The sequence below is a fragment of the Mirounga leonina genome, unplaced genomic scaffold (genome assembly GCF_011800145.1).
Source record: "Mirounga leonina isolate KUSES-001 unplaced genomic scaffold, KU_Mleo_1.0 Mir_507, whole genome shotgun sequence".
NCBI lineage: Eukaryota > Metazoa > Chordata > Mammalia > Carnivora > Phocidae > Mirounga > Mirounga leonina.
Window position 1 is genome coordinate 275,355 of NW_023270789.1, and position 7,963 is coordinate 283,317.

The window sequence follows — 7,963 nt, forward strand, 5'->3', positions numbered from 1 at the left end:
ACTTAACCAGCTGAGCCACCCAGGTGCCCCTATAAAAAAATTTTTAAAAAAAGTCTGCTTGCTAAAGATTCTTAAAAAAAAAAAAAATGCTAAGGACTTTTGAGCAAAAGTTTAAGACGTTCTGCTATAGCCTATCGGCTTGCTTGTGGGGTTTATGTAGATACGTTTGTTGTTGTGGCTACAGTAACAGTGTAGAATTATATACAGAACAGTATATTTATTTTCATCAGTTAGGTAAACAATGTAGTGTAAAACGGACATTACTGAAGAAGGATAGAGATTTATATGAAACTGCAACAGAGACAAACTGCTGCCATCACATACAGCAGTGGAGGGGGGAGAAGGTTAGAAAATACTGAACAGAGAGCCCCGAGACTTGGTTTCTAAACCCAGCTTGCCAGTCTGTAGCTGTGAGACTTCAGGTTACTTAGGCACCCTGTGCCTCAGTTTGCCATGGTTGGAAAATGGGAATGATACCTGCTTCACCTACTTCACGTGGACTGTCTGTCATAACGTGCATCTGTGTCATTAGGAGCAAACGTCATCTGTATTTGAGGATAAAAGGAGGCAAAAACGCAGTAATTGTCATGAAGATTTTATGAACCATGAAATGACCTATAAGTACTGCACTGTATCACTATTATCATTACTATTCTAACTGTTCAAGGGAAGCACTGGTGTTCCTCTGGAAACTAACGACCTTGTTGTGTAATAATTTTAGTACTGACGGGGCAGTTTCCTGCCTGGTCTGGTTGTGTTGCAGTATTTAGGAACCCTTATCAGGGTCCATTTCTCGGGTCATGATTTCATGTTCCCAGAAGAGGGCAGCAAAACTCCAATCTGAAGACTTCCTCCAAGTGTACCCTAGAATTTCCTTGAGAGGAAAACAACTATACTGTAAAGAGAAGAGCCTTTAAAAAACGATGGTCTAGGGGTGCCTGGGTGGCTCAGTCATTAAGCGTCTGCCTTCGGCTCAGGTCATGATCCCAGGGTCCTGGAATCGAGCCCCACATCAGGCTCCCTGCTCAGCGGGAAGCCTGCTTCTCCCTCTCCCGCTCCCCCTGCTTGTGTTCCCTCTCTCACTGTGTCTCTCTCTGTCAAATAAATAAATAAAATCTTTAAAAACACACACACACACACACACAAAAAAAGATGGTCTTTACGTGACAGACAAGTCAAATCTCATTGCTATAAATAAATGCCATAACAAAAATTGACTCATTTTAAATAATTTTTTGCCTTTTCTCTGTCCTCTGAGGAAAATAATTTGGGCTATTTCTTTAATCTCAGTTTAATGATTTGACGTGTACAACCAAAAACCTTTAGCGGTGTTTTTCCATTTAACCCCAGATTTTTAGATCTCACATAATAGCACCAGTTCTTAAATAATTTTTTTTAAACAAGAAGAAAGTTGTTCAGGCCTGATTTTTTCCATTTAAGATGCCTGGCTGAGTCCAAAGAATGACTCCCAACAGTGTCTAAATATGTCTGTCATAACGTGCATCTGTGTCATTAGGAGCAAACGTCATCTGTATCTAATATTTCTCATTCTTTTATTTTTCAAATTTGTTTAAAAATATCCTTGTGCTTTTATTGTTTGTAAGAACATCAGCAGCTAACATTTGAACTGTTCTTTTTAAAAAAATTTTTAGAGAGAGAATGTGAGCGAGGGGAGGGACAGAGGAGAGGGAGAGAAAGAATCACAAGCAGGCTCCATGCTCAGCACAGAGCCCGACGTGGGGCTCCATCCCAGGACCCTGAGATCATGACTGGAGCCAAAATCAAGAGTCAGATGCTTAATGGACTGAGCCACCTAGGCGCCCATGAACTGTTCTTAAATAGCATGTACGGGGCTTTCACATGTTTTCATGTATGTTGATCGCCACTATCCCCATCTTACCGATAAATTTTCTCATCTGTGATTAGAACAGCTGTTCTTTGCTTGAAGAGAAAAGTGCAGGCGGAGGCCCCTTGTGGCAAGAGTGTCCTGAGGTGGGTATTTTCTCTCCCCTAATAGGTAGTGCGAGGGCCAATTCTGAATCTGATCCTTTTTCTGTGTGCTTTACTAGAATTAGAGATGGAGTAGAAAGGCTTTCAGGTATAGTTTTTCAATCCCTTCTGCTTTTGTCAGCTCATTTCTAGCTCTGCTTTTTTGAAAAAAAAAAAAAAAAAAAAAAAAAAGCTGCTCTGTTTCCCACTCCATTCCCTCTACCACCACCCTCGAGTCAGAGTCCTCGTCCCATCCCAGCTAAACCTCTTCCTGTTCTTAAGAATTGCACCGCATTCTTGGCTTAATGCAGGCCAACAACCCCACACTGGCACCAGGGAGTGTACAGACCTTCTTTATTGGTTGAAAGTTCTTGTCTGGTGAGCATGGAGTAAGTCACCCACTTCCTGACTTCCCGCTCTGGATGAATTTGCCTCTGGAAAAGAAAATATTCCTTGGATTTTTGTTTGCTTGCTTATAAATGCCCTGGACTGAGGAAGATTTTACCAAGTAGGTAAAGTGTGGAAGGGCATTTGAGGGAGAGAGAATAGTCTGCACACCTTGCTGTTTCTAATTCTTCCCTCCTCCCTCTCTTCAACACAGACTAATCTGGCATTGACTTCCACTGTATGGAAGGGGCTTTCATTAAGGACAGGAATGCCCCCCATTACTAAATCTGGTGGATATATCAGTCTTTATCTTACCTGACACTGAGCAGAAACTGACACCCTTAATCTCCTTGATAGACTCACTGTCTTCCTGTGGTTTCCACACACTATTATTTTTTTTTCCTACTTCCTTGTGGATCTTAGGCATCCTTTGCAAGCTCTTCTTTCTCTACCAACTCCTTAGGTGTTGGTTTTCCTCAGGACCCTGTCCTATGTCAGCCTGTCTTCCCTGTACACATTCTCTGAGAAATCTCTCTTCCATGGCTTTATGAGATTTATATGCCAGTGACTCCCAAATCCCCACCTCCCCTGAACTCCAGACTAATATAACAGCTACCTTCTAGAACCTCTCTGATTGGATGTTCCTGAAGCCGTATTAATCAACTCATTTCCTCAGGCTATTCCTCTTCTGGTGTTCCTTTTCCTAATATATGCCACAACATCCACCCAGTTGCTCTAGTCAGAAACCCTGAGATTCATCTTTGATTTCTCTTTTGCTCACTCTCTCCATTCAATCAATAACCAAGTCTAGTAAAATCTACTTCTTTGAATCTACCCACTTATTCTCATCCTTACCTGGCCTAAGCAATCACCTCTGGACTTTTGCAAGTCTTTGCTAGTTTCCCACCTCTAGTTTTTCTCCCCTTGGATCATTTTCCTCCAGCTACCAGAAAGTTTTTTGTTTTTTTTTTTAATAAATGCACTTCTGGTAAATTCACCTCCTCCATTTAAAGTAATTTAGTTGCTTCCCACTATCCTTAGGCCAGAGTCCAAATGTCTTAGCATGGCTCATAAGCTCCCCACCATCAGCAACCTGCCTACCTGTCATCAGCCTGCACTCCACTCATGCTGGATTCCCGTGGTGCAAACACACACCCGGCCTTCTCTTGCTTCTAGGCCTTCACGAATGCTTGTTCCTCTGCCTGGACCTCAAACATGTCTAATCTAAATTCTACCCCCAAATTGTCATTTATGTTATTCCTGAGTCAGAACTGAATTTGGACACTTAATTTTTAATTAATTCTTGAATTAGAACCCAGTGCACCTTCTCTCACCTATAGATTTCTTAGTTCTTTGAAAAATACCTCCGAGGGTATGTTCAAATGAAAATATATTTGAGCTAATTAATCTAGATCAGGATTGACTTTTGCCATAGCCAAATATGAGCTGGAACATATTTTTTAAATTACTGGAATGTTTTCTGGATTGTTATTCATCATGACATTCTATCTTTGGAATTTTTTTCTTCATTTCCCGCTGGCTTCTACCACTCTCCTTTCTCACCTCTCAGCCCTTCTTTCGCCTTGGGTTGCCCTGTGCTCGCCCCTCGATGGACCCAGTTTGCACGCAGTGATATAGTTGCCGTGAAGCTGTGGTTAAATAGAACTGCTCAGACTGCAACAGGAAAGCACTGAATCGAAAGCAAAGGGGAGGAAGCACAAACCGATACCCACCACAAAGCTGCTGAGTGCCCAGTGTGACCCAAGCCGCACCCTCTGATGAGGAGCCTTGTGGAGGAGTAAGAAGCCACAGAGTTTAATAAATCATCAGCACAGGCTGTCTTCCACTTCCCCTGAGCCAGCCTTCCTGGGTCACCCACGAGTGTCCCCAGGTCTGGCCTAAGAAGGTGGGTGATGACAGCAAAGCCACCAGAGACTCAGAGGCTGGGGGAAATTCCCGGAAATGAATGACTGGGGACCATCGGTCTCAGACACTCCCCCTGGTCCAGCTCTGTGCGTGGTTGTAAGCAGCTCTCTGAGTGGCATGATCCCCAGATGAAGGGACCCGTGTTCCCTAAAAGTCCTTTGGCTACCTGCCTGACAAGCTGTTTCTCGTGGTGGCTGAAACTTTTTTTATTTTATAAGCAAAGATCAAGTCCCTACGCGATACAATTCAAGAACTTCAAATTCACATTAATGTACACATGAGCATTTTCAGATTCTTTCCTGACTTCAGTAGTGGGAGCAGGAGAAAGGAACGAGATGGCACACCAAAGATGCGTTCCACCTACTTTCTGATTTTGCCCCTGGCCTCCCCTGCCTTTTCACACTTGTCCCCTTTGTTGTCAAAGGAGATACTAATTCTTCAGCGGCCTGAATTATGGGGAAAGGGGTGGGAAGTGTGGGGAAATGGGTAGTAGCTGTGTTTAGATTTGAAACGCTGGTAAGGTGGGGAACTGCGTGGGGTCTAGAGTCTCGCAGGGGCTCATTACCTCTGGATCTGGGGAGGTGGGACCCGGGCCCCACTTTTGCAGCTGGAGAAGCAGGGCACCGAGAAGAGGCGCAGCCATCTGGGTCCGGAGGAAAGGCCGCTTTGCTTGGCTGAAAGTGGGCACTGTGTCTTCATAAAGGGCCAGACTCACACTTCACGTAGCAGACAGGAAATACGGTTAGTGCAGCTGGGAGGGGAGAGAGAACTCACTGTGTACCAAGGCCGTGAACTCACTTGTGGCTGCCTTTCACCGCATTTTCCTCTCCTGTAAGTGACCAGGACTGAGTCCCGGGAGCGCTGGGGAGCAGGTGAAGCACGCCTTCGGGCCAACCCCTTTCCCTCCTGCCGGCTCACCTCTCCAAAGATGCTCCACTTTTGGGTTCTCTTTCATCCCAGAAAATCTTCCAAGATCTAGATCATTAATGAAGTTCCAGTGGAGGAATGATAGGTACTTTGATAGGAGGTGAGGGAAACAGCTCTTCTCTTACAAGGCCAGATCTACACGTGGCAAAAATGTGGCCTCTGTTTTAGCAGCCCCAACAGCAGTGAGTCAGAATGGATCCTAATAAAGTAAAAAAGGAATGGAGTTTGTAGTCAGATGGTTTTGTTTTGAAACTACCCTTGCCTCCCTCCCTCCTTCCCTCCTTTCCTTTCTTCCTCCCTTTCAGAGAGGAAGGAGGGGGAAGTAGCCAGAGAATGGGAAGGTCCTCGAAGCTCAGAGGGATGCTACAAGCTTCCCAAGCCAGGCTGCCTGCCCAGAGTGTGCCCGCTGTCTTGAGTGGTCAAGGACATTCCTCTTGTTAAACCCTCGAGTCGTGTTTGATAACCAGGCATGATCCAAGCTGTAAAGAGCGGGCTGACTCCCCAGGTGCCATCTGTCAGCTGGTGACCTGCCCTGCTACATTACATTGCTGAAACAGGGAAAATGAACAAAATGAGTGCAAAGAAGGGGGAGACGGTGAGAGCGAGCTGCTTTTGAAAACGCTTACTTAGGAAGAAGAGACAGAAGTTGGCTGGAGGGCACATGAAGTAAAGAATGGATTTCATTTTTTTAGACCAGGAGAGGTTTGGGTATGTTTACATACTTAAGGGGAGATCTCACTTCATTCCTAAGTTTTGATTCTCTCCTCTGGGGGGAAAAAAAGGAGAGGTTTCTATGAAGTTTAAAATTAAATGAAAATCAAATGCACGGTGGTGGCATTTACACCGCAAAGCCCTTTACACATGCTAATTATAAGTGTCATCATCTAGCATCTGTACAGATGAGTAAGCCCTGGTCACAGCTGCTCTGTCTCAGGCTCTTCTACCCCATATGACGGGCTGTGAGGAGGACATGGGCTCTTGACTAGGCAGGGCCAAGACCTACCAGGGACAGGCTAATCGTGGTGTGACCCGGATCTCGCCATGCTTTGAACTTTGGGGAGATGGTGTGTGTCTGCTACCCATGTGTGTCTTACTAGATACAACGAGTTGCCATTGTATTCTCTACCTTGCCCCGGATTCTGTCGAAAAAGCTTTACTTTAGGGAAAACATTTTTTTTTTATTCTTATGTTAATCCCTATACATTACATCATTAGTTTTAGATGTAGTGTTCCATGATTCATTGTTTGTGCATAACACCCAGTGCTCCATGCAGAACGTGCCCTCTTTAATACCCATCACCAGGCTAACCCATCCTCCCACCCCCCTCCCCTCTAGAACCCTCAGTTTGTTTTCCAGAGTCCATCGTCTCTCATGGTTCGTCTACCCCTCCGATTTCTTAGGGAAAACATTTTTAGAAATTAAAAATGCCCTTCTTGAGATGCAAGAGATGTACAAATAGGATTCTCAACGTGGATTTCTGCTTAGACAAAGAAGCAGTTTCCTAAAAGTTACCTCATGTTAACCCACAGCTTTGTTAAGAAGGGTCCGCACTTTATCTGTACAGATGAGTAAGCTGGATTCCCATGGTGCACGGGAGCTCTACACAGCATGATACACACAGCGAATCAGTGAAGTCTTTATTCTCTTAATTATTCGCTTTGCAGTTTTCGCTTTGAACCATCCTACATCCATGCCGATCGTGTAAAGATACCCTGCAAATTCCACTCCCACATTTCCTCACATTTCCTCTCCCTTTCCCACCTGGCTTTCCAACCTTCAGACGATTTATGTCTTCATTTCTGGCTGTATCTCTTGCCTATTCCTTACCATCCCTCCCCCATCCCTTATTCTGTCCTCCTCTTCCCCTGGCCCCTCTCTGGCTCCAGCTTTTATTACTAGCAACCCTGTAGGCCAATCCCACAGCATGTTCCTTCATGCATTACACGAACTCATTTTTTTGAGGGCACTGAACAGAACAGTGTGGTGTCATTTTCCAAGAGCAAGCAGCCACTTTCTAGAAATAGCTGTACTGAGATAAAATGTATATACTGTAAAGCTCACACCTTTAAAGTATACCGTTCAATGGGTTTTAGTATGTCGTGTTGTGCATCCATCACCTTGATTAATGTTAGAACCTTTTCATTCTCCCAAAAAGAAACCTGTACTGGTTAGTACCTGTAACCTCACTCACCATTTCCGCTCCCCCACCCCTCCCCCCTTCGCTCTCCCTAATTCTAGGCGACCGCTAATCTACTTTCTGTTTCTATGGATTTGCCTGCACTAAACATTTTATATAGGTGAGATCACACAACAGGTGGTCTTTTGTGACTGGCTGCTTTCACCTAGCAAAATGTTTTTGAGGTTCCACCATACTGTAGCATGTTTCTGTACTTCATTGCTTTTTATTACCGGAGAGTATTCCACCGTATGGCTATATCACATCTTGTTTATCCATTCACTGGCTGGTGTACATTTGGGTTGCTTCCTTTTTTTTTCATTATGCGCATAAAGCTGCTATGAACATTCACGTACAAGTTTTTGGGTGGACATATGGTTTCATTTCTCTTCGGTAGATATCGAGGATTGGAATTGCTAGGTCATATGGTAACTCTATTTTTAGCATTTAGAGGGACTGCCAAACCATTTTCCAAAGTGGCTACACCATTTTACTTTCCCATCAGCAGTGTATGAGGATTTCAATTTCTCCACATCCTCACCAAAAATTGTTATTGT